General features: G+C 40.3%; 1 pseudogene; it reads left to right on the top strand.

Annotated features, from left to right (window-relative positions):
• The first annotated feature begins 316 nt into the window (after positions 1-316).
• LOC127791335 (endoglucanase 17-like) lies at positions 317-21,644 on the top strand (annotated as a pseudogene).
• The last annotated feature ends 4,985 nt before the right edge of the window (positions 21,645-26,629 follow it).

The raw sequence follows: 26,629 nt of genomic DNA, 5'->3' as shown, positions 1-26,629 counted from the left end.
AAATATAGATGGAATTAAGTAATTAATTAATTTAGATATTGGCAAGTCAAGGGCTCAAATATATATTAATATTAGGAGAAACCCACACCCACGTAAGTTTGAAGCAATTAAGACCGGCGTGGATCTTAACTCTCTGTCTGGTTAGGTGGCAATTCTCCCATAGATCCACCACACATTGAGGCTATGGTCGGTGCACAGAGAACGAAGATTGAAAATCGAAATAAAATGCTTTGAAAAAATTAATTAATTCGTGTGTATATATATATATTTGACGTAAAAGAGTTATACAGGGGCAACTATATATATTCTGGTTTAGATGGAGCTGCCTGAGTTAGATTTGGTGGCATTGCAACTACCTGATCATGAACGGGGAGGTGCCATCTGGATGCTGCATAGCTGATGATCAATTAAGTTAGATGAACGAATTAATTAATGATAGTCAAAAATATTTTACTTCCCTTTTGGTTTTCAATGGTTGGAAGTTCACGAAACAGATGAAGTAAAGTCCAATGCCTTTGGCTTCTGGTCTTGAGATGATTCATTCCGCCACATTACGTTTAATTTCTTCAACTTCTTAGCTGGATGTATATTTTTTGAGTGTTTGTTTGAATACTTGGCCCGAATGAACATGTAATGTGACTAAAAAACTTTTACAACATCTGAATTAATTATTAATTACATTTTTCCAAATTTGTTTTTTTTTAATATAACAGTAAACGGCGGCCACTAATGTGACAAATCCGATTTGGGTGAGACCGTAATGCTGGGCAGCTGGGGGAAAAAGAGACATCTGTGATAATATAAACTTAAGAAAATTAAATCATTATTACAAAATTGGAGGAAATCAAGAGTGGCTCATGAGCTGTAATTCATTGGGAAAGTCAACAGTACAGCAGAAGGTACATACGAAGCTTCCTATCCCATTTTTGTAAAAAAAAAATAATAATAATTAATTAAAACTGGGTCAACCTTTACTAAAGACCAGCGGCGCCCAACCTAATCAACAACTGTGTGCATTCCCAAGAGGGCAGCATTTTTTAATTCAGTTAGAAATCTATCTATGGGAAAGTTAAAAAGAGTCCAATTTGTCTTAGATTTCCAAAAGAGATCTACGTAGTTGGCTCCAAAAAGTCCAAGCCCACCAATCATATCCAAAGTGATCCAATTTGGGTCCCAATGTCAAGATGCAAAAACGAAGCTTCAATGAGGGAAAAGTTTGAATTCAAACCCGTGTTTTCGGAATGGGGCCTTTTCGTGTGGTTTATGGCTGATGAATAGTACCGTTAGGCGGCAGAATCGCAGATATAGAAAGCTTTCTCGTCTTCAACAGTTGGGCAGTGTTAAGGTTGATTAACACCTTTGATATATATATATATATATATATACACCACCGACTCTTCTTTGTTTTCATATGAATTTCTGTGTACTTTTCACTTGCGTCTCACTCCGGCTGGCCCCAGTACTGGCGACTTAATTAATCTTCCACGTCCTTTCATTCATTTTCAAGGGTGAGAAGCATCTTAACATAAGACACAGCGATTTTGGGCAAAGTCCCCGACATGCATGCAGCCTAGCTAGCTAATTAATGCCTATACATGCATGATAATTGACGGACAGAATTGACAAAAAAAAATTTCTTTACGACTTTCAGCAAATCTGATAATATTTGGATTATGTATACATATGAATCGACAATTTCATGTAACGATCGAGGAAGGTATATGCTTGAAGTGACGAGTACATATATAAAAGCCTCCTAATAATTCATGCATATATATCAGCCATTTCTATGTATTTTGTTTGGCATAGTAATGGTTCATTGATGATATACATGCATGCAAATGGAGCTTGATTGTTGGATGCTGGCTGACCTGCTCTTATCTTTGTTGGGTACGAAGCTTGCAGTCGGAAACTAGTTAACTCATTAAATAAATAAAAAGTAAAACATTTAACAACCCCATGACATAAAAACACAGCAATCCCCAGATTTCGAATTGAATTTGCTTGAGTAATGTAATTAAATAATGGAGGAAGGATTAAAGATGCGAGTGGGCTTGGGATTGGCTAATTAATTATCCATCTGGTGAATGGGTCATATATGCAACTTTGTGAGGACTTCAGTCTAGCTGGAGGTTGCCAAAACTGAATTGAATGAACGAATGAATGTGTTTTCTCGACAGTATTAGACGACTGGGAGTGGGCGGGACGCGTGATTATTCCAACTGTAGCTTCTAAACACACACACACACACACACATATATATATATATATATATAAATTGTCATGCATGGCTTTCAAGTGGCTGGGGATCGCTTTCGGGAGATGTTATTCTACACGTAGCTGCATGTGCTTGACAGTGAAGTAATATTCTATAACCCTACATGCAAATTAATAGACTTCCGTCAGGACCGTCAATATAAGTTCAATGAACTCCCTTGTTTGAGAGAGAGAGAGAATATATATATATATATATATAAATATATATGAGATCGAGATCTTCATGTTAGTCTATTGGGTATGACGTAGACATGTTAAACCCTCAATGGCAAAGCCATGACAAGTCAGTCAACATTTTATAAGTCTAGTGGATTTTCTTTTTCTTCTCAAATTCTCAAAACTTTTAATAAACTATTTCTTATTTTATTTGCCTTTCGCTTTAGGGATCAGGAACTCATTAATTTTTTTTTTATTTAAGTAACATATTCATGCCTCATTTGTTTATTAAATATTTAAATTTGAAAATAGCTTAAAATTTATTAAACCCTAATGTCTAATTAATGAACTAGGAAAAGTATTTGTTAGATTTTTAATTTAAAGTTGGATTTATATGTGAATAATTATGCATTACGGACTGAGAAATAATGTTAAACTCAATTATAAGTGATTTATTAAATTTTGGGCTATTTAAACTTTAATATATTTAATAGGGTGTGGCCAATATGTAAAGATCTAAAAGGTAATTTTTATTTTTTTAATGGGCTGAAATAAAAATATCAAAAGATAACAAGAAAGTTATCTAAATATAAATAGTGGTTATGGTCCTCGGATCACACGACTCATTTTTATTATTTTTATATCTCATCATCAGAGACAGATTGCAAAGAGAAAGTTAAATAATTCTTTCAAAAATTGTGTTTATCTTGAAAGCTAACTACACAGTTCTAGAAAGAATAATTTTTATAAATTCATATATATACATATATTTTCCTTTCGCTTTGCTGTTATGTTTAATTATATCTTCGAATATATATATATATATAGGGGTAAAATTAATAAATAGTCACTGAACTTTAAAGTTGTAATTATTTGCTCACTCAACTTTAAATTGTAACCATTTACTCACTCAACTTTACTCATTGTTAACCATCCATTACTCGTTATAACTCCGTTAAATATTATAAACGAAAAATACTAATAGAATCTGACGTGGCTAACGGAATCTAACGTAGCAAAAATAAATTTAACAAACACTCACTGAACTTTAAAAATGTAACTAATTACTCACTGAACTTTGCTCAACGTTAACCATCAATTACCACGTTACATCACCGTTTGATATTGAAAAACACCCGTTACATCATCATTTTATCTTGAAACATATTAAAAACTTTTTATATGTTTTTAAGATCACTTACTTTTCAAACCAAAAGTTAAAAATTAAATTAATAATTTAAATTAAAAAAATTACTGATGCAAATCAAAAGTAAACAAAAAATCTATTTAAATTTTTTTTATCTCCATTACGAACAACGAAATTCACAAAAAAAAATATTCAATAATGAGACTAATAGCCAAAAACTAATTACAAAAATCGTATTTCTAAGAAAATGATATCATATGCATTTTTTTGTATAGAAGAAATACGATTTTTGTAATTAGTTTTTGACTTTTGGTCTCATTATTGAATACTTTTTTTTGTGAATTTCATTATTCGTAATGAAGGTAAAAAAATTTAAATAGATTTTTTTTTTACTTTTATTTGCATCAATAATTTTTTTAATTTAAATTATTAGTTTAGTTTTTGACTTTTGGTTTGAAAAGTAAGTGATCTTAAATGTATATAAAAAAATTTTAATATGTTTCAAGATAAAACGGTGATGTAACGGGTGTTTTTCAAGAGCAAACGGTGATGTAACGGGTGATAGATGGTTAACGTTGAGCAAAATTCAGTGAGTAATTAGTTACATTTTTAAAGTTCAGTGAGTGTTTGTTAAATTTACTTTTGCCACGTCAGATTCTGTTAGTCACGTTAGATTCCGTTAGTATTTTTCGTTTATAATATTTAACGGAGTTATAACGAGTGATGGATGGTTAACGATAAATAAAGTTGAGTGAGTAAATGGTTACAATTTAAAGTTGAGTGAGCAAATAATTACAACTTTAAAGTTCAGTGACTATTTATTAATTTTACCCATATATATAGCATCAGTACGTAGTATTAATTACGTAATTTAATCAAATTGAACCACTCATTTTGGGAAGCACTTTGCGCGGCGATGATGGATGGATGGATGGATGGATGCAGGATGCAGCATAAATAATTGAAGAGGCATATGATATATTCATACAGCGGCCCCTTTTATTAAGTGGTTAATTGAATATATGGATCTCTACAATTAAATAATATAGAAATCAATGATGCATTTGATTTGCCTGTCAATTTAAGTTACCTTAGAAAGGAAAAGGGACCGCTTTTTACCTCTCTTGTTGTTGTTATTGGATTAAAGCCACCACCAACCATATAAAAATAAAGTATATTAATATCACATAATTATTTATTAAACATTCATTACATCTATAAATATAATTTTCTCTCTCAATAGTAAGCCATCTAATAACAAACTAGAGAATATAAGAATGAAATATAAATAAAAAATCGGAGAGTATACACTCTCAGTCACAATGATCTCTCAAGGATTAAATACAAGATTTTGAACAAATTATACAAATGACAAACAAAGTTTTTAAGATAATAATGAAAGCACAATCAATAATGAGAAGTATAAATGTAAGAGTAAGCTCAAATTATCAAATTATATTTATAGGCTACACAAAAGTTTGAAGCAAAACTAAATGTTTATAACCATTGGAGCCTCAAAACTAGCTTTTAGAGACAAAAACAGTCGACGGTATATAAGAAATGATCGATAGGGCCAAAAATGATCAACTGAAAATGATGCAGTAGTTGTCAACTTGCACTTGGCTGAGAGCTTGTATAAAAACGATCGATATGCATGGAAATAGGGTCCACTGTTTCTAAAAAATGGTTGACATGCTGGCATTCAAAATTAAAACATGGATTTGAGATTCAAATGCAATATGATTAATTTTGATATAAAAATATTCTTTTAACAATAAAAACTTATTTTTCAAAACCAAATGCTATCAAGAATATTGAACACATGATTTTTGGCATAGAATAATTGATTTTCATAAAAACTTAATTTTTATTTTGGTTCTTGAAAAGAAAAATAGATACACCAAACAAATTTCATCATTTTGGTGCTTGAAAAAAAATAGAGGTGCCAAACAAATTTTAACATAAAATCAATATTTATTTTTTATTATCAAAACCATATCAAAGGCAAAATAACAAGATATATCGAAACAAATCTTCTTAAGACAAATTTCACCCCCTACAATGGTGCTAACAAGATTGATGGACGTTTGTCTCCCATCATCCGCCACTTACTATCCATCGTCTCCTCCATATATATATAAATATATATTTTAATATATATTATATTAATATATATTTTAATAATTGTGTATAATTTAAAAATATATAATTGTAATAATTTTATTAGCTGGATATTATTTTATAATTTATTTTATTAAATATTAATATTTTTATAAATTTTATTTATATTATTCAATAATATGTTCATTATATTATTTTTGTTAAGTTTTGATAATTTATTAATTTTTTTAAATCAAATACATAATTATATAAATAATAATTTAAAATACATTTCTCTAAATATATTATCAATTTAAATATCATCTAACTTGTAATTATAAATAGAAAGGCTTATAAGCTTTCCTAAGCCAACCATTTCTTATAAATTTCAAGTGTTCAAATTGTGATAAGTTATATTGTTTGATTTGGATTAATTTATATAGTCAAATCACATCTTTTTAGATTTGAGCATGGTCTTATGGTCTAAATCACATCCTCTTACAAAGGTCTCCATCTCTTACCATGTATCTCTCACACTCGAATGAACGTGTTCACCTCATCGGTGTCCACTTAACACTTTGCGGACAGTCACGTCCACTGTACGAACAACTGTGTCCACTTGTGTGAAGAATAAGACTTTTCCCAATATTTAGAGTTTGTTAAGGGGGTTAGTCTTGAAAACTTTTCTAATTCACACATTTATCTATTATTGTCCCAGCATTAATTTTAGCGTAATAAATTCATTAACCCATTAATTCCAACAGGTACTACGACGCCGGTGACAACGTCAAGTTCGGTTTCCCCATGGCCGTCACCACCACCTTGCTCTCATGGAGCGTGGTTAAGTTTGGCAGGTTGATGAAAGGAGAGCTCCAGAATGCCAGAGAATCCATCCGCTGGGCCACCGACTACCTTCTCAAAGCCACTGCCCAACTAGACACCATTTATGTGCAGGTCTGAAAATGAACGAACCACAACACTGGCACATTACCGGGGTGGGGGGAAGAAAAGGAAACACTGAAACGAAAAGTTTAGCCTGCATTTTCTTTGCTTTTTAATTTTCAGTTTTAAGTTTTAAATTTATTTTTAATTTTCTATTTTGATAGTTTATTTTTAAAAAATTGAAAACGTGTTCTCTTTGTCATTTTAAAAAATTATTTCTCAAAACAGAAAATTAGAAAACTCGTTCTTTTTGAAATTTTGAAAATAATTTTTTAATAATATTTTATTTAATAAATTTGATTATTTAGTAAATTAAAAATATTTAATATTTATAAATTATTAAAAATATATCTACATTTTAAAGTTAATGAATTTTGTAATATTTTTTTATTATAATAATAAAATATAAATAAATAAATAAATTTTAAGTTTTGAGTTTGTTTTGAATGAAAATACTTAAAACAACTTTTTGTTGTTTTGAGTTTTCTTTACAATTTTTTTTTGTTTTCAAAAATGTATTTTTAAAAATAGTAAAGAAAACACGTTTTTATTATTTTAGAAAATTAAAAACTAAAAATGAATTGAAAACAACAAAGAGAACGCAGCATTAACTGATGAATGGTGTGAAATGGGTTCTTGTTTGGGTGTTCTTTTCAAGGATGAGCTGCTTGGTTGCATAGGGCCACCTGGAACCCAACTTATCTCCGCTACATTCAAGTTAATGGGCAAACTCTGGGACCTGATGAGACTGATAACACATTTGGGTGGGATAACAAGCATGTCGGAGCCAGGATTCTTCTCTCGAAGGTCACCCTTTTTCACCTCTTCTTCTTTTTCTTCTTTATGACAAGCTTTTTCTTTCTTGGCATTGTCTTCATTTGTCCAAAATTTGCAGCCATTTCTCGTCCAAAAGGTTCCATCGCTCCATGATTACAAGGGTCATGCAAATAATTACATTTGTTTCCTCATTCCAGGGGCTCCCTTCTCCACTACTCAGTACACCCCAGGTCCCCTTCTTCAAGATGGAGCAATGATCAGTGAGGCGACGATAGTAGTAAGGCGACGATGGCATGGCAGAGAGGCAAGCACAGCGATGAGGCAACAACCATGGGAGAAGAGGCGAGAGACCAGGGTAGTAGCCCACTTTGCAAATTTGCAAAGTGGGCGCCGCCAATTTCTTTTTTTTGCCCTCATTTTGTAAGCCTCTCTGTCACCTTCTCTGACTCTATAAAATAACCTTTGTTTACTAAGTGGACCACTACCTTTTCTCTCAACTCCCCTCCCATGGCTGTTGCCTTGCCATTGCCTTCGCCTCGCTGCCCGAGCCTTGCCTCCGTTGCCTTGCCTCATCGACCGTCGTTGCATCTTGAAGATGCAACGATGGTCGGCGAGGCAAGACAGCGATGGCAACGAGGCCCGAGGGTGAGGTAGCGGCCATAGAAGGGGAGACGAGACTAGGACAATAGCCCACTTGCAAATTTACAAAATAGACGGGCAATTTTAGTTTTTTGCCCCAATTCAGTAAGTTTCTTTGTCACTCTTGGCTCTGTAGATGAACCCTTGTTATATACATATAGAGGGCCCGCAGGATTGGGAACTTAGAGTTTTAAAACTTTAAATGAAATTTAATATTAAGAGTGTATAGGATTGACTTTCAAATTTAAAAAATTTAACTGAATATTTTTAAATGTTTAATTAGTAAAATATTAATTTTTTTTTATAAAATTTCTATATATGAATGATATTTATTATTTAAAAATATAAAAATATTATATTAGTTTTTTTTAAAAAAAATTATGAAATTGATATTTATTATTTAACAAACATTAAAATGTAAGAAAAATTACCAAAACATTAATTTTTCTTGCAAAATTTGTGGGATTGGTATTTATTATTTAAAAAAATAAATTAATTTTTCTTACCAAATTTGTGAAATTAATATTTATTATTTAGCAAATATTAAAATATAAAAAAATTCACTAAAGTATTAATTTTTCTTACAAATTTTTTGGGATTTGTATTTATTGTTTTAAAAATATGAAAATGTAAACAATTTAAAACGTGGTGGAGTGATTTGAACCAATGATCTAAAAATATATTAATTTATAACCTACCACTCTACCAACTAAATTCAAGTAGAATTAATGTAAATTATATATTTTAATACATATTTATTATATATTTAAAGTATATATTCAAAATGCAGACTTAATTTTTGAAATATGTTCTATAGTTGGGGGCTTTAGCCGACCACCTTAGTCGCCTACCCTTTAGAGCTGGCCCTATATATATATATATTTTACCATCGATGAGATCTTGGAATGGATTACCTTCCGGATGTACACTGAGTATACTCATTGGAAAGCTTAATAATCCACAAAACACGAACACCACACCCACTAAACACACAAAAATTGTATGATACAGACAGATTCAGATGATTGAGTGGTGACTGCTATAAATTAAATGTGACAGGTGGCCTTCTGTTCAAGATGAAGGACAGTAATTCCCAGTATGTGACCTCCACTTCATGCCTCCTCTTAACCTATGCGAAATACTTAGGAAAATTCTATTTACAATCATAAATTTTTCTCTTTCTAACTATTACACGTTAAATATTAAATTTTATTATTTGTAGTCACATTTATTACTTTTTCTAACCATTTATATACTAAATATACCCTCTAAACATTCATTCTTAAAAAAACACACCTCACGCGCATCCAAATTGTTCTTCTTTGCATCAAATCCTAGTCTTTTTCCTGTTCTTTTTCTTCGCGCATCAAATCCTGTTATTCTTCTTCTTCTTCTTCAGACCACTCTCACAGACCACAGCCGACCTCTCGTCATCACCTATTTCGCTTGCCTTGCCCACCCTCTTCATTGGAGTTCCTCAAAATCGCAGAATCAAATAATGCCCCTCATTCAGGGGGTTAGGAGTTCCCCGAACAATGGGATTCGGGGAACCCCTCACCCCTCGAATCTCACTGTTCGGGGGGTGAGGGCTTCCCCGAACCGCGCGAGATTCGGGGGGTACGGACTTCCCCGAACCCCGCGGTTCAGGGAAACCCTTACCCCTCGAACAGTGAGATTCGTGGGGTATGAGATTCCCTGAATCTCGCCCTTCGGGGGTAAGTGATTTCTCAAAAATGAAAGCAAATGATATACAAAATTGAAATCGGACTTATCTAATTTTACACAATAGAATTTGGATCAGATTAGGTTGAGTTATTAGTATCAAAAATTAAAATTAACTCAAAAGAAAAATTAAGATTAAAGCAATATTAATTCAAGAAAAAATAAATATAATATTAATCCAAAATTTCAGGGCACAATAATTCTGAATAATTTATATACATTTGAAATAATTTATATATATAATCAGTATATATATGTATATAATTATAATATATATATTAGTATAATATAAATATAATATAATATACATATAATAGTGTCATTCTCCCGAACCCATGGATTCGGGAGAATGGATACTATTGCATTCTATATACATATTATATAGTATAATATATATATTATATAATTGAATTTGATTGGGTTCGGGAGAATGCAATTCTCCTGAATTCATGATTTCGAGAAAAATTATTTTTCCCGAACTCATGAGTTCGGGAGAATTGATTTTTCCCGAATTCTTGGATTCAAGGTGCTTATCAAATCCTGAGGTTCGAGATTCTCTGAACACCCAAAACGCTGGGGTTCGAGCAATTAGGGGTTTCCCGAACCTCGGGATTCAGGGAACCCCAAATTGCTCGAATCTCGGGGTTCGGGGCATCCCCCAAGCTCCGAACCCTGAGGTTCAGGCAATCCCTAGCCCTCAAGGCAGTATATTTTTTATTTTTTTATTAATCTTATTTTTTTAATTTATTCGTCGTGTATGTACATGATGAGGAGAACGCCCTCGGTCCCATAATTACGCCGAGACGGATACCTAGTGGCGGTCAAAAGATACATGGCAGACAAGCATCGCCACGTCAATCGGATAAGCACTCAGTAAAGGAATCTTCGAGACCTCAGGAACAGGCTAACCCACCGAAGGTCACGGAGGCAACAGCTATCCCGAACTCCTCGGAGATGGATACTATCGCGATATCTTTATCGGGAAAGTCTTGAAGAAGGCGGAAGGGAGATCCCAAAGATCCCTCCATGATCCCTATCCCAAGAAAAGGTAAGAGAAAAAGGTGGGTGATGAAGGATTTTCTGAAGTGGTAGCCGCACGTTCCCTTCTTGCCTCTCCGATGGTACCTGCAATGGAGACGGGGCTTGCTCCCCCGGTCGATCTCCGATGATTAAGTTAGTCCTTGATCTCGGATTAATTGTCCCTTTTAAACTATATCTCTCGGAAAAGGATAAGAAGAATCTCCCACATTTTTCTCTTACCTTTTCTCGGGATAGGGATCATGGAGGGATCTTTGGGATCTCCCTTCCGCCTTCTTTGGGACTTTCCCGATAAAGATATCGCGATAGTATCCGTCTCCGAGGAGTTCGGGATAGCTGTTACCTCCGTGACCTTCGGTGGGTTAGCCTGTTCCTGAGGTCTCGGAGATTCCTTTACTGAGTGCTTATCCGATTGACGTGGCGATGCTTGTCTGCCATGTATCTTTTGACCGTCACTAGGTATCCGTCTCGGCGTAATTATGGGACCGAGGGCGTTCTCCTCATCACTTGCCCCCCCACTCCTTGAGCTCTTCGGTTTGAAGGGCTCGAGGAGTAGTAAAGCTCCTGAGGCTCTTCTATCTAACTTCTTCTTTCCCTTTCCCCCCTTTTTTTTTTTTTTTTTGCTTGTCTGGCGGACGCGAAAATCGATTGGTTTTGACGGCGGTATCCCTTCCCTATGCGTTGTCCGAGGCCTTTTCGTCTTTCGAGCTCTGTCAGTGCGGGGTGATCAATGCTCATTATTGCTCGCCCTTTGGTCTCTTATTCCCGCAATTTGAACCTTTAAAATGGGAACTCCTCAGTCCCTCTACTTTTCTTTCCGCACGATTTTCCTTCAGTTTTAGCTTTTCTTGTGCCGGCAAGCGTTTTCCACTTCTTCCGCCTCTCTTTCTTCTAGCTCTTTGCCATGGCGATAATTGGTTCTGGGAGGTTTAATTCCGCTGGCGCAGAGCTTATTGAGTGGGAAAAACACCCTGCTGCCTCGATTCCATGCCAATGGATGAGCCAGGCGGAATGCCAACAGTTCAGAGAAAAGTACAACGTCCCCGAAGAGTGGGAGGTAGAGTTCAACAGCCATTTACGAGTATGTCATCCCGTCGCCGGCCGCCTCTGCACTTATAAGTGTGCTTTCGACAGGGGCTTTCGGCTTCCTCCCCGAAGAAGAGTGATGTCCTTACTTCAACATCTCACTATTGCTCCCGCCCAGCTGTCTCCCTTCGGATGGCGATACTTGATGGGGTTCCTCCTTATTTGTCATTCTAGCAAAATTGAGCCAACTGGGGACCTCTTCGATTATTTCTTCACGACCAACCGCGACCCCGGAGGGTGGATCTCCATCTCCCCTCGGATCGTGAAAGATGGTCGTCTCCTCGCCTGCAAGGGATACTCCGGACTTGAGATTTCTGCCTCAACTCTCATGCAATCTGGCGGGTCGAAGAATTCTGATGATTGGAAGGAACGTTTCGTCTTCGTCCGTCCCAGGCCATCCGGCTCTTCTCAAGAGATCTGGTCTGTCTGCAACGAGTGGACTCTAGACACTAAGCACAAGCGTCCGAGCGTCGAGACCATTGAAGATTTCGCCTGCCGACTTATGAAGAACAGTCGGAACTGGAAGAATGATGGCTTTCCAATCCCAGCCTTACCCAAGCGGGTTTGGATGGCGAGAACTGTGAGCTCTTCTTCTTTCATCTTTTTCTTTTACCCTCTCTTCTTCCTTTGTCTGTACTTGATTTTCGTTGTTATCTCTTTCTTAGTTGAAGAGGTCTGGGAGATATCGTATTCTACTATCACCAGAGGAATGATCTTGGACTTTCCTGGGAGTAAGGGCCCCTCGGCATCTTCCAGCAACCAGAGAGTGTCGGAGAGGGCTGCGCCTCCCGAGCGAGTTCCAAAGAGCAAGAAGAATAATAAGAAAAACTCAATACCGTCCAGGTCGCGAAGAGCGGTGGAGGAAGATCCTGGGACCATCCAAGAGGCTTCCAAGAGGGGCGTTGCTGGGGGTTCGGGAGACCCATCTTCCCAGCTCCCCACTTCTCAGACCAGAGACTCTCCGATCGCGCGGCGAGAAGCCTCCACCATGCCTGCGCCCTTGCCGATCTCTCGCGAAGACGATTCAGCGACCATCGCACAGGTGCTTGCTGTGGCTCGCGCAGAGGCCCAGAAAAGGCAAACCTTAACAGGTACGGAGTCCAGTGCTACGCCTCCCAGCATCCCTATCAGTTCGATTTTTAAACGAATTTTAACGCCATTAACACCAGCGGGGCGTTCGGAGCTGACAGGGGAGGCTTCGCTGGAGGAGGCTTCAGCGTTGTCGACGAAGGAGATTTTAGCACGCCGGACGAAGCGTCGTAGGATGGAGGCCACCTCCCCGGCTGCTACTCCCTCCGAGCCTCCGGCTCCTGAAGCCACCAATGCTCCTTCAACGGCATTAGTCCTACCGGAGACCCTACGAACTCCGAACGAAACCGACTATTGCGCCGAGATTCTGAGGGTGCGACCGTACTCCTTTCTCTTTTGACTTTGCCCTTTTTTCTATGCGAGTAGGTCTTAATCTATATTCTATTTTTACTTCCTCAGAACCTTATAGAGTTTCAAGGTCTGGTCTCTCGGCGAGAATCCGAACTTCAAGCCCGGATCATTTCCCTGGAGTCTGAGGTTGAAAGGCTTCGGGGGTTTGAGTCTTTTTCCTCCCAAGTGTCGAGTCTCGAGCATCGTGTTCATATTCTAACTAAGTCTGTTGAGCTGGCGTAAGAAAATGCCCGACTTGCCAACGAAGCCGAAGCTCAAGTGCGCGAGAATTTGGAGTTGGTCCAGAAAAACATGCTTGAGGCTAATCAGGCCAATTCCCGACTTGGGGAGGAGCTGGACTCCACTAAGGCTGTTAATCATCAGCTTCAAGAGGATATAAAAAGACTTACTCTGGAGCTGAAGGAAGCCAAGAAGGGACAGGTCGAAGCGTTGGAGTCTTATTCTCAGTGCAAAGAAGACCTTCGCATTGCTCATGTCCAACTCCAATCCGCCCTCAAGGATGCCCAAGTGGCTTTTCAGAATGGTCGTGAGGATTTCCGAAGTTCCGAAGCTTATGCCGCGGAACTAGAAGGAGTTCTTCGGGGCGGGTTCGAGCATATGAGAAAACTCATCAAAGAGTGCTTCCTGAACCTGGATGTAGACTCCATCCCCTTCGACGTTGTCGCCGCCTTGTCCTCTTTAGAGTAGACATTTTTGTATTCAAACTTGTTGTCGTAATAATAAAAGTGTTATGTTTTTCACACAATTTTCTTTTGCTACTGCCTTTTTGTTGCCTTATTTCCTTTGCATTTTGTCGAAAACAGGAAAAGGCCGTTTGGGATCAGGCTTGATCCTTCCTTTTTGCCACCCCCTGCTTATCGCAGGACTTGGTCTTTGTCGCTTGTTCAGAAGGGCTCGACTCCGTCCCCCCAAGGATCACGTCTGATCCCCATGACGTCTTTGAGGTGTTGAGTCGTATCTAATCCTTTAAGCTTTTCGAGGATCATATCTGATCCCTTGTCTTTGCCGGGGGTTCGGACCCTCCGAGGATCACATCTGATCCTTTGTTTTTGTCGGGGGTTCGGACCCCCCAAGGATCATATCTGATCCTTTGTTTTTGTCGGGGGTTCGGGCCCCCCGAGGATCATATCTGATCCTTTGCTTTTGTCGGGGGTTCGGATCCCCCGAGGATCACATCTGATCCTTTGTTATCGTTGAGGGGTCTAGCCCTGTTGAGGGTATGTCAATTCTTTCTCTTTGCTCTGATGTGCCTTCCCAGATCTTTGGAAATGATGAGTTTTTACGCATAGGACGAAAAATGAATTTATTCCTGGATAGCATACGCAAAGCAACAAAAAGGAAAAATGCCAAGACATGTAATGGAAAATTATTACTAACAGATTATATGAAGATAATAAAGAGTTATCACTGATAGAACTTCCTCAAGTTCTGCACGTTCCATGCGTTTTTCACGAGTGTACCCTCGAGGGTGTGTAGTTTGTATGCCCCCGGGCTGAGAACCTCTGTTACTTTGTAAGGACCTTCCCAATTTGGTGTTAACTTATTTGTTTCTCGGGCTCCCTGAACATCTGCTCGCCTTAATACCAAATCTCCTGGTAGAAAATTTCGTGCTTTTACTCGTCGATTGTAGTATCTCTCTATGCGCTGATTATAAGTAGCTTGTCGAATCCTCGCTTGATCATGAAATTCATCGAGGAGGTCTAGGTTGTCCCTTAAACTTTGCTCATTGGATTCAGGGTCGAACAGCTCTACTCTTAACGTAGGCACTCCAATTTCAACTGGGATTAACGCTTCTGAGCCGTAGCATAGACTGAAAGGAGTTTCTCCCGTGGAGACCTTCGCCGTGGTTCGGTAGGACCACAGAATGCTCGATAGTTCTTCCACCCAGCTACCCTTCGCCTTATCTACTCTTGTTTTTAAACCGCGCAACAAAGTCCTGTTAGCGAGTTCAATTTAGCCATTAGCCTGTGGATGAGCTACAGAGGTGAATTGTTGCTTGATTCCCAACTCCTGGCACCATTCCCGAACAGACCGATCAGAAAATTGGGTGCCGTTGTCTGAGATCAGCACCCGAGGAACTCCGAAGCGACAAACTACATTCTTCCATAGAAATTGTTTCACCCGCCGAGAAGTAATAGAGGCCACTGCTTCAGCTTCGACCCACTTCGTGAAGTAATCGATAGCAGCTATGATATACTTGACTTGTCCAGCTGTTGGGGGAAAAGGCCCCAGGATGTCTATACCCCATTGAGCGAAGGGGCATGGTGTAGCGAGATGAGTTAGTGCGACTGCCGGCACATGGACCAAATTAGACGTTTTCTGGCATCGATCGCAAGTCCTGACTAGCTGCTCGGAATCTCGTACCATCGTTGGCCAATAATACCCCTGCCGTAGGGCCTTTTGACTATGAGCCCGAGCCCCGATGTGGTTTCCACATATTCCTTCATGAATCTCCCGTAGGATGTAATCTGCTTCGCGAGGTCGGATACATTTGAGTAACGGCTGTGAAAAAGACCTTCTGTATAGTTCCTCACTAACTAATACGAAATTTCGGGCTTTTCGTTTGACCTCCCGTGCCTCCGAGTCGTCTTCGGGGAGTTTCTCTTCTCTCAAATATAACAACAGGGGGTCCATCCAGCTAGGCTCGTCATCGACACATAACTGGTCCGTGACTTCTTCGATACTCTTTTGTGGAAGAGATTCGATCCGAATTTCCCGAGAGCTCGTAGGGAAAGAGGAAGAAGCGATTTGGGACAGCAAGTCCGCCTCTGTATTCATAGCCAGAGGGACGTACTCCACCTTTACGTGTTGGAAACGTGCCATCAGTTCTTTGACTATGGTCAAGTATCGCACCATGTGACTTTCTCGGGCTTCATATTCTCCATTCACCTGCTGCACCACTAAGTTAGAGTCTGAACTCACCTCGACGTTTTGAGCCCCCAATTGCTCAGCCAATCTCAGCCCAGCCAATAAGGCCTCATATTCTGCTTCATTGTTATATGCTCGGAATTCAAAATGTAACGCATAAGGCCATATTTGCCCTTCAGGACTTTTTATCATTAATCCTGCTCCACCGCCGCCCGAGGTCGAGCTTCCGTCTACCGCCACCAACCATGGTCTCCGATTTTCTTCGGGGCCTTCGGGAGCTCCTATCCCTTCGGCGATGAAGTCTGCTAACGACTGCGTCTTAATGGCCGGTCGCGGCCTATACTCAATGTCGAAGGCGGTGAGCTCCACTGCCCACTTCAACATCCGACCTGAAAGCTTTAGCTTGCTAAGAACCTACTTCAAAGGTTGATTAGTAAGCACTATAATCGTATGAGCTTGAAAGTAGGGTCGGAGTTTCCTCGCCGATGTTATTAAGGCGAAAGCCAGTTTTTCCATAGGAAGATACCGAACCTCGGCTCCCGATAATCGTTTACTCGCATAATAAACAAGCCTCTGGATCTTATTTTCTTCTCATATCAATACCGAGCTTACGGCTTCATTGGCCACCGCCAGGTATATGTATAATGGTTCTCCGGGCTTCGGCTTGGTAAGAACCGGGGGCGTGGCTAGGTGCTCCTTCAGCTTTTCGAAAGCTCGCTGGTATTCAAAATTCCATTCGAAGTTGTTTGCTTTCGATAAGACCTTGTAGAAAGGAAGGCCTTTTTTTGCCAAACGAGAAAGGAATCTGCCAAGGGCTGTCATCCTGCCTGTGAGGCTCTGTACCTCTTTCACATTCCTCGGGGCCGGCATATCCATGATAGCTTTGACCTTCGCAGGGTTTACCTCGATCCCTCGGGGGTGTACTATGTAGCCCAGGAACTTTCCTGCAGAAACGCCGAAAGCACATTTGACAGGATTAAGTTTCATATGGAACTTACGAAGGGTTTTGAAGCATTCCTCCAGATCCTCCGGATGACATTCGGCAACCAGGCTTTTTACCAGCATGTCGTCGACGTATGCCTCCATATTTCTCCCGAGCTGTTGGTGAAAAAGCTTATTTACCAAGCGTTGGTAAGTGGCTCCTGCGTTCTTTAAACCGAAAGGCATTACGGTGTAGTAGTAGGTGGCCTTGTTGGTGATGAATGCCGTCTTCTCCTGGTCCTCCGGGTGCAATGGAATCTGGTGATACCCCTGAAAAGCATCTAGGAAACTCATGAGCAAACATCCAGCAGTTCCATCAATTAGGGCGTCAATCCTCGGGAGTGGGTAGCTATCCTTTGGGCAGGCTTTGTTAAGATCGGTGAAATCGATACAAAGTCTCCACTTGCTCTGCCCTTTGGGAACCAGCACGACATTTGCTAACCAATCTGGATAATCCACCTCTCGAATGTGGCGCGCATCTGCTAACTTTGTGATCTCCTCCTCGATTGCCCGAGCCCTATCTGGGGCGAAGCTTCGTTTCTTCTGCCTGACAGGCTGAAAACCTGATCGGACCCCCAGCCTGTGTGTCATTACTTCTGGATTTACTCCTGGCATGTCCCGGGCTGTCCATGCGAAGATATCCGCATACTGTCTAAGGAGTGATATTATTTGACTCCTTAGCGGGTCCTTTAACTCCATACTCACTCTTACGCATCGGCTTGGGCAATCCTCTTCCAGAGGTACTTCTTCCAATTCATCCACCGGCTCTGCTGTTTTGGGATCTTCGGGTCCTTCTAGTAGAAAACTGACCTCCTTCGGGGGGTCAGCGTCCTTCTGCGACCCTGCTTCTTTATCCTTCACAATGCCTATAGAGGCCATGTAACATTCACGGGCTAAGCGCAAATCTCCCCGCACTTCGCCCGTCCCCCTATCTGTGGAAAACTTCATCATCATGTGATATGTGCTTGGGATGGCTCGAAGGGCATTGAGACCAGATCTTCCTAGAATCATGTTGTAAGCCGAAGGCACGTCTGCTACTAGGATGTCTAGCATAACTCGAGAAGTCCGGGAACCTCTCCCTACCGTCAATGGGAGCTGAATGATCCCTTCTGAGTATACGGCTTCACCATCAAATCCTACCAAAGGGACCCTCGTTGCCCTCAACTGTGTCATTTCATACCCCATGCCTAAAAAGGCTTGCCGATACAAGATTTCTGAAGAGCTTTCTGGATCCACAAGGATCCGCCGAAGTTCCCACTTCCCGAGTTCAGTTGTTATCACTAGTGGGTCATTTCGAGTCGGGTATCCCGAGAGGTCACTATCTGAAAAAGAGATTGGATCCACATTCCTCGATCTTTTCAGCCGGACCGCATTACTTTTTTCATCCTTTATGGCTGGGACCTCCCCTGCTACGAGTGTGTGAAATATTGAAGGCTGAGGATGATCGTCTTCTCTTCGATGTGATCTCTTCCGCTGGGCCCGATTTCGATCCTCCGTGCAGTCCCTCTTGGGGGGCTTCTCGATCGCGACCGTCGATCCTTTCTCCCCCGAGAATCATCTGTTTTAGCCACGTAGCTCCTCAGGAAACCTCGATTGATAAGTTACTGAATTTCCTCCTTTAATTGGTGACACTCCTCAGTGTCATGACCATGATCTCGATGAAATTGACAATATTTACTTCTGTTCCTTTTGTCGGATGGTGCCTTCATCGGCCGAGGCTTTTTTAAATAGTCTTTTCCCTCAATAGTAGCCAGGATTTCTGCCCTCGGGGCATTCAGAGGAGTGAAGCCCCCCGAATCCCACCGAGGGCGATGTTTTTCCCTTCGGTCGTCACTCCTCCTTTCCTCGGGATGCTTCTTTTTATCCTTCTTTTCCACATGCTCCGCCCTCTTAGCCTGCATGACCTCCTCGGCGTTTATGTACTTCGTGGCCCGGCCCAATATGTCCTTGAACGTACTCGGGGACGTTTTGGCTAATGATTGGGCGAAAGGGCCGGGCCTCAGGGCGTTCTGGAATGCCACCATAGCTACACTGTGGTCAAAGTTCTCAATGCTCAAGGCTTCCATATTAAATCGTGAAACGAAATCCTTCAAGGGCTCTCCTTGGTTCTGCTTCATACTTACCAAGGCCATGGTGGACCTTCGGTGTCTTCTAAGAGGTGCAAAATGCGCCAGAAAGCTGCCTCGGAGTTGCGTAAAACTTACGATGGAATGATGAGCCAGATTTGAATACCAAGCTCGTGCATGCCCCTCCAAGGTGGCCAAGAAAACCCTACACCACATCGCGTCTGAGGCGTCCTGTACCATCATATGCGAGGTAAAGAGATCAAGGTGATCCATCAGGTCAGAGGTCCCTGCGTAAGGCTTAATGGCTGGGATACGGAGGCGCTCCGGTGGTATGGCCACCATGATCTCTGGGCTAAGGGGCTAATTTATCCTTGGTCCCTAAGCTTCTCCGGTCTTCGGCTTTAGGGCGGCCATCTCCTCCTCTAACTGCTGCAATCTTCTTTCCTGTCGCTGCTACACAAACGACAAGTCAAGAGACTCGGCCGCCTCGCCATGACCATCGTCTTGTCCCGGCCTCTGCGGATTCTCATCCCGTCGATAGGACTCCTCTTCTCTCGGGGGCTCGCGCCTTTCTTCCGCCCGAGAATGCTGGGCTTGCTGATGCTGGCGATCTAGAAAACCCATGAGTAACTCCGTCAATCGCTGCACTTGACCCTCCAGGAGTGTTATCCGATCGGGGGGAGGCAGAGGGCCCTCCGGACTCCCAGCTCTCCCCGGCGGGCTTCGGGGAGGATTCTGCTGACTCGGCTCTGGAACGGGGTTGCTCCCCACGGCCCTAGACGTCTGTCTTCTGGTTGCCATTCAAGGTAGAGAAAAAAAAAAGGCAAGGTTGTCTGTTGCACTGGAGAGATAGAAGAGAAGAATGTCGGCCCCACGGTGGGCGCTAATTGATGAAGGATTTTTTGAAGTGGTAGCCGCACGTTCCCTTCTTGCCTCTCCGATGGTACCTGCAATGGAGACGGGGCTTGCTCCCCCGGTCGATCTCCGATGATTAAGTTAGTCCTTGATCTCGGATTAATTGTCCCTTTTAAACTATATCTCTCGAAAAAGGATAAGAAGAATCTCCCAGTGATGAGGAGAACGCCCTCGGTCCCATAATTACGCCGAGACGGATACCTAGTGGCGGTCAAAAGATACATGGCAGACAAGCATCGCCACGTCAATCGAATAAGCACTCAGTAAAGGAATCTCCGAGACCTCAGGAACAGGCTAACCCACCGAAGGTCACGGAGGCAACAGCTATCCCGAACTCCTCGGAGACGGATACTATCGCGATATCTTTATCGGGAAAGTCCCGAAGAAGGCGGAAGGGAGATCCCGAAGATCCCTCCATGATCCCTATCCCGAGAAAAGGTAAGAGAAAAAGGTAGGAGATTCTTCTTATCCTTTTCCGAGAGGTATAGTTTAAAAGGGACAATTAATCCGAGATCAAGGACTAACTTAATCATCGAAGATTGACTGGGGGAGCAAGCCCCGTCTCCATGCAGGTACCATCGGAGAGGCAAGAAGGGAACGTGCGGCTACCACTTTAGAAAATCCTTCATCAGTACATATAAATTATGTGATTAAACTAGTGATAGATGTTATAAATTGTATTTTTTTTTTTGTCGAAATAGGAATACTCGTTATCTTCTTTGTTAAACATTTGCAGATAATAATCATCCATCGCTGATAGTAATGGCCATGGCGAGAAGAACTCAGCTGAGCAATATTTGGTGTTGAATAATAGTGGCTGCTGCTTGATGTTAAATAATAGTGGTTGCGCGACATTCAGTTGTGAGTGAGAAAGTGGCTATGGCGGTAGTGGTCGAAAAATTGAGTCCACGCACTTGAAGAGTAATGATGGATGGTTGAGCGTCAAATATTTAAATGAAAGACAAATATAAATTTTTATCTCAAGATATTTTAAAAATATTAAAAATGAATTACAGAGAGCAAAAGGCATCGCTGTAAATAGAATTTTCCAAATACTTATCATCCGCCCACAAGGTTGTCAGCTGTGCTGGATCAGTGGTCACCCCCAATAGGGTCCGAGCCATTGCCAAGAAACAGGTTCATATTAGTCCTCTTTTTTTTTTTCCAGAAAGTAAGATTCATTAACCCTTCATTTTTTGGACGTTCAGTTAAAAGAATTTTGGTGTACGGTCCATGGTACCCCCAGAGGATCCACCACAGGAAATCATCTCTGTCGTCCATCTCGGCCCACCTGGCAAAGATCCAATGCAAGTCCGGGTTCAGCGTGATGAAATCCCCGTCCCCGAACCCGAACATCCTGGTGGGGGCCGTGGTGGGTGGGCCAGATCAACGATCGGATTACGAGCAGTCAGAGCCCATGACGTACATTAACTCACCCCATGTGGGAGGGAGCACTGGCTTATCTTTTTCACTCGTTTGGGCGGCTATAAGAGGCAGTCTTAACTTATCAGGGGCCGACACTTTTCTAAATTTTTTTTTAAATAATTTCTTTTTATCTTTAGTTTCTAAATAGAGAGGGTTCAAATCAAATGGGATATTATTTGGTCTCGGCTGTGTGGTGTTGGATTCGAGACGAGTGGGGGCTTGAGCCTCAAAGTGCGATTTTGTTCACCCTCTTTAACGAGGGTGAACATAATCTCCACTGTTCTAGGGTTAAAATTAACAATGAGGGATTAAAAATAAACAGAGGGACAACCCTCACCGTTAATTTTAACCCCAAAACAGTGGGGGTTAAGTTCACCCTCGTTAAAGGGGGTGAACAAAATCGCACTCTGAGTGCGATTTTGTTCACCCCCTTTAACGGGGTGAATGTAACCCCCGTCAGTGGGGGTTAAAAAAATGAGTCCCGCTATTCGTACAGAAAAAGTTTTACAAGGAGTTGTACAGAACTAATATATCATGATATTTTGGCAGTACGTAAGATATAAATTGAAACAATTTATCGCGATAAATTGCTGATAAATTGAATTAAATGAAAAGAGGGAGAAGAAAGAGGGAACACCGGCGAAACCCTTCTTCCCAAACCACCCAAATCAACCGACCATCGGCAAAGCCACCATTCTCCATTGGCAACACAGAAAGCGATTGACTGGAGCTTGGATTTATTTTGTGTCTTCTGGTATATTGTTGATATCGAGCTTCCTACAATGCTAAAATCATATTAAGGAAAAGGTCTGGTGCTTTGATAAGAGGCAAAGCTCCAGAAGATGATCTCTTCATCTGGCTGTTATTACCGTTTACATCACCTCATAAACCATTTAATTTTTTATGTTGCCTGTCTTGATAAGAAGGTAGACCTGAGGCTCATGCTGTATACCAGGGATTCATTTACAATTTTTAGTTCTGTTGAGTTCTTTAGTTCTCTGTAGGCAATTGGATTTACAATTATTTTTGTTCTGGATGCTGACTGTCTTTAGGTGCTAGAAATTGTGCTGAAGAGCACTGTTATCTCCCTTCTTACTGGTAAGAGGCCAAGTTATATTTTTCAGTAGATGGTGGGGCCGACGGTTGTGAGAGAAGAGCGATGGTGTCTGTGAGAGGAAGAGAGAGAGAGTCGATTGCGTCACCAGTCGTCTCTGGTGGGTGGTCCGGTGGTCGTGAGTGACTGCACTCTCACCCTGCAATTAAAACATAATAAGAACAAATCATAATAAAATTTTTATATTTTTTTTTATTTTAGTGAGAGGTTTATACTCGCCAGTGTACGAGTGCAGTTGTAGTCCAAATTTAAATTTATATTTTCTGGATGAATCCAGGTCGTCCACTGAGAGATTTATTTATGGCAAAAGAAAAAGAATGTCACGCACACGCACACGTATTTGGACAAATTGGCAACAAGGTTTTTTTATGAGTTTTTTTTTTAGACAACAGATACTAGAAAATAAAGTAAGGCAGAAATTGAAATAAACATTAAACGTAAAAATATGAATTTGGATAGTGCTTGAGTTAAGACAATTTCAGTACCAACCCGTTGATTCCCAAATTTTAGCATAAAAGATTAGCAACATTAATTTAATTTCAGATATGAGGATTTGTTATTAAATGCAATTAGAGATGATGATAGTTCTAGGTTAAGCAATCCCCATACATGATATGCGAGATTCTAATTTAAGCAACTACCATAAATTCAATTACAATTAATATACAAAACAACTAAATTAATCATCTGGATTTGGGTATGATAGCGTTTCCAGTTCTAGTAACTCTCATACATGGCATGAAAGCTCTAAGTTAGGCTTACGCTCCAATCCAAACCTAGTGATTTTTTAATAATTAATACACACTCATACTGAAATTTAAATTAATGTTACTTATTTAAAGCGCAGCTTTCTTTGGGAATCATTGGCGTTGGACACTGTCCTTGCCTTAACCCAAGATTAGATTTAACTACTCATTTTTATTTGAAAGTTAATTGACATAAATTTAAATGACGTAATTTAAATAACAGAATTTAAATAACAAGAAATTTAAAGGCATAAACTAACCGGCCATTTAGGCGATGGATAATTAAATGACAAGAATTAAAATTGCAGAAATTTAAAGGCATAAACTAACCGGCCATTTAGGCGGTAAATAATTAAATGACAAGAATTAAAATTACAAAAATTTAAAGGCACAAATTAACCGGCCATTTAGGCGGTGAATAATAAAGTAATAATAAATGACATAAGAATTTAAAAGAAGAAAGAAAAAAAAAGTAAGATTATAAGAGAAAGTACTAAAGAAAATGAGAAAGAACAAGAACAATTCTCAAAAAGAGAATTATAAGGAAACAACTAAACTTTTATTCAAGAATAATAATCATACTTACAAATGCAATCAAGTAAGCTATTTATAGGCCACAAGATGCAATACAAACCACACAATTTCAATTATTCAATTAGACATAATTATATCTAATGGGCACTCACACACTTAAAGTTAAATGGATTTTAGCTATAATACACACCTAATATTAAATGGATTTTAGCTAAAATACATACCTAATAAAGCACTCATAAAGTTAAATGGATTTTAGCTATAATATCCACCTAATAGTTAAATGGATTTTAGCTAAAAAACACACCTAATAAAGCTCTCACATAAGAAATAAAAATAGATTTCTATAAATTGGTTTTTAATCTTCATTAGGATTAAAAATAATCCTTGGGCCTTCTCCAAATAATATTTTCCATGGGTTGCTCAAATTGAGCCTTAATTCTTCATGGGCTTGAATTCTTCATGGACTTTAATTTTTCATGGGTTTGATTTCTTCATGGATTTGAATTCTTCATGGACTTGATTTCTCCATGGGTTTGATTTCTTCATGGACTTGAATTCTTCATGGACTTTAAGTCTTCATGGGCTTGAATTCTTCATGCCTAAAAAAAAATAAAAATAATTTAATGTTATTAATAAATTATATATTATATATATGTATTACACATGGCACATATATATATTAGATTATATTATATATATATTACATGCATGCATATAATGATATATATGTATTATATATAATTTTATATATTATTATTATTTACTTTAGAACTTCATTTCATTCATCTTTCAATTTAAATTTACATATAACCATAAAATATATATTAATATCTAATTTAAACCATATTTAAGATCGAAAGAAGGGTATAATTATAACAAAATTTTTACAAAATTAACCACTAATCAGTGAGCGCGACACTAAAAGAGAGATGGCGGTGGCAGGGTCCGACATCGTCTGCGAGAGGGAGAGTGAAAGAGAGACAGAGAGAGCTGTACAATTGGGCGGGCGGATGGAGCTGACACTCGTTTGCAAGAGGGAGAAGAAGAGTGAGAGAGACAAAGGCCAACAGTGTTCATTGGGTCATTAATTAGAGGGCCAAATTGGTCATTTCGCCTCATTCTGTACAGTTTCTGTACAATTTATTCCGTACAAACAGCATTTCTCTAAAAAAATAACCCATACGGAGGCAAACCCACCGCCCATTCTTTCTTTCCCGTTCTCTCTCTCTCTCCCACACTCTCAAACCCACCGCCCAAAGAGCACCGTCCGCCGGCCGTCGCTTCTCTCGCCCCACCACCGTTGTGAGCATCGTCGATCGTCGCCCCCCAACTGTCGTTGTCCCTCCCTCTGTCGCTCTCACCGACTAGCCCCCACCACCACAAAGAGCACTGCCGCCGGCCCTCGCCCCGCCACCGCCGTCGTGCCCCTACAGCCGTGAGCATCGCTGCTGGCCCCCCTCCGTTCGCACCACTGGCATAGACCACCGTCGCCCCCCTCTTCGCACCACTTGCCGCCACCGCTGCCCGCAGGTCCCCCGTGAAAAGTTAAAGCTCATTTTCTCTCCCCTTTCTTCTTCTCTCTCGTCTCTGCTTCCCCTCTTCTTCTCTCTCGTCTCTGTTTCCCTATTCTTCTCCAAGTCTCCCCTTCTCATTTCCTCTCTCCCCCCTTTCCTCTTCTTCTCCAACCAGCCTCGTGTCGCCACCGTCGCCTCTTCTCTAGCGTCGATCGCCTCGCCTCGCCGACCGCAAGGCAGTGGCGCGATGCAACAGGGAGGCGGTGGTGCAGAGGCGAGGTGGGGCGGGGCGCGACGAAGCGAGGCGGTGGTGTAGAGGCGAGGCGTGGCGTTGCAGAGGCGAAAGGCGGTGAGGCGGGGCGATGCAGCGGAAGGCGGCAAGAGCAAGGGAAGGAGAGAAGGGGAGAGAGAGAGGAACGAGTGGGTGAGGCCCCCCCCCCTCCCCCTCCCAAAAATGACTTTTTTACCTTTCAAACTATCGAGGTAAAGTTACCCCATTAAAGGGTGAACAAAATCACACTCGCACTCTGTGCCTCATACCCTGTGGGACGTACGGAGCAGCGTTCCTGCCTTAAATTTTACAAAACTAACAGTTTCGGAAAGGTCTTAATTCGTCCTTATCTTTTTATTTTGAGCAGTGCTGATAATTTTAGTTCCCTTCTGGCGGGGCCCAGTATTTCTAGCACTCAGATTGAACCGGGCCACGCCATACACTTGCGACCCAATCTTACATCCAAACTATAATCATCTACATTAGATTATTGTCTTTAGGTCTTTTATTATTTTTTTCTCGATTTCGATAAAAATAAATAAATCCCTAATGAATTTTTGACCCTTATCTAAATTAAGTATCAAATTTATAATTTATTAATATAAATTTTATCGTATCACTTACCCTATTAACCTATATCTTAAGAACTATACCCGTATTCACCTTATACTTATGAAAAGAAGAATCGGGCCCAATGCATTTGTTTACATCTCTTATTACAATGGTGATTGCCTTCACGATCACGTTTCAAGTCTTCGCCGTTACATGGGCCAAACGGAATTTTGATACTCCACTTTTGAATATTTTTATATTCATTTAAATACATTATAGATAATAGGTAAAATGTTACTTCAAGTATTAAATTTTA

The sequence above is a fragment of the Diospyros lotus genome, chromosome 1 (genome assembly GCF_014633365.1).
Source record: "Diospyros lotus cultivar Yz01 chromosome 1, ASM1463336v1, whole genome shotgun sequence".
Classification (NCBI taxonomy): domain Eukaryota; kingdom Viridiplantae; phylum Streptophyta; class Magnoliopsida; order Ericales; family Ebenaceae; genus Diospyros; species Diospyros lotus.
Note: the sequence above shows the minus strand (reverse complement) of the source record. Positions and strands in the feature narration are given on the sequence as shown.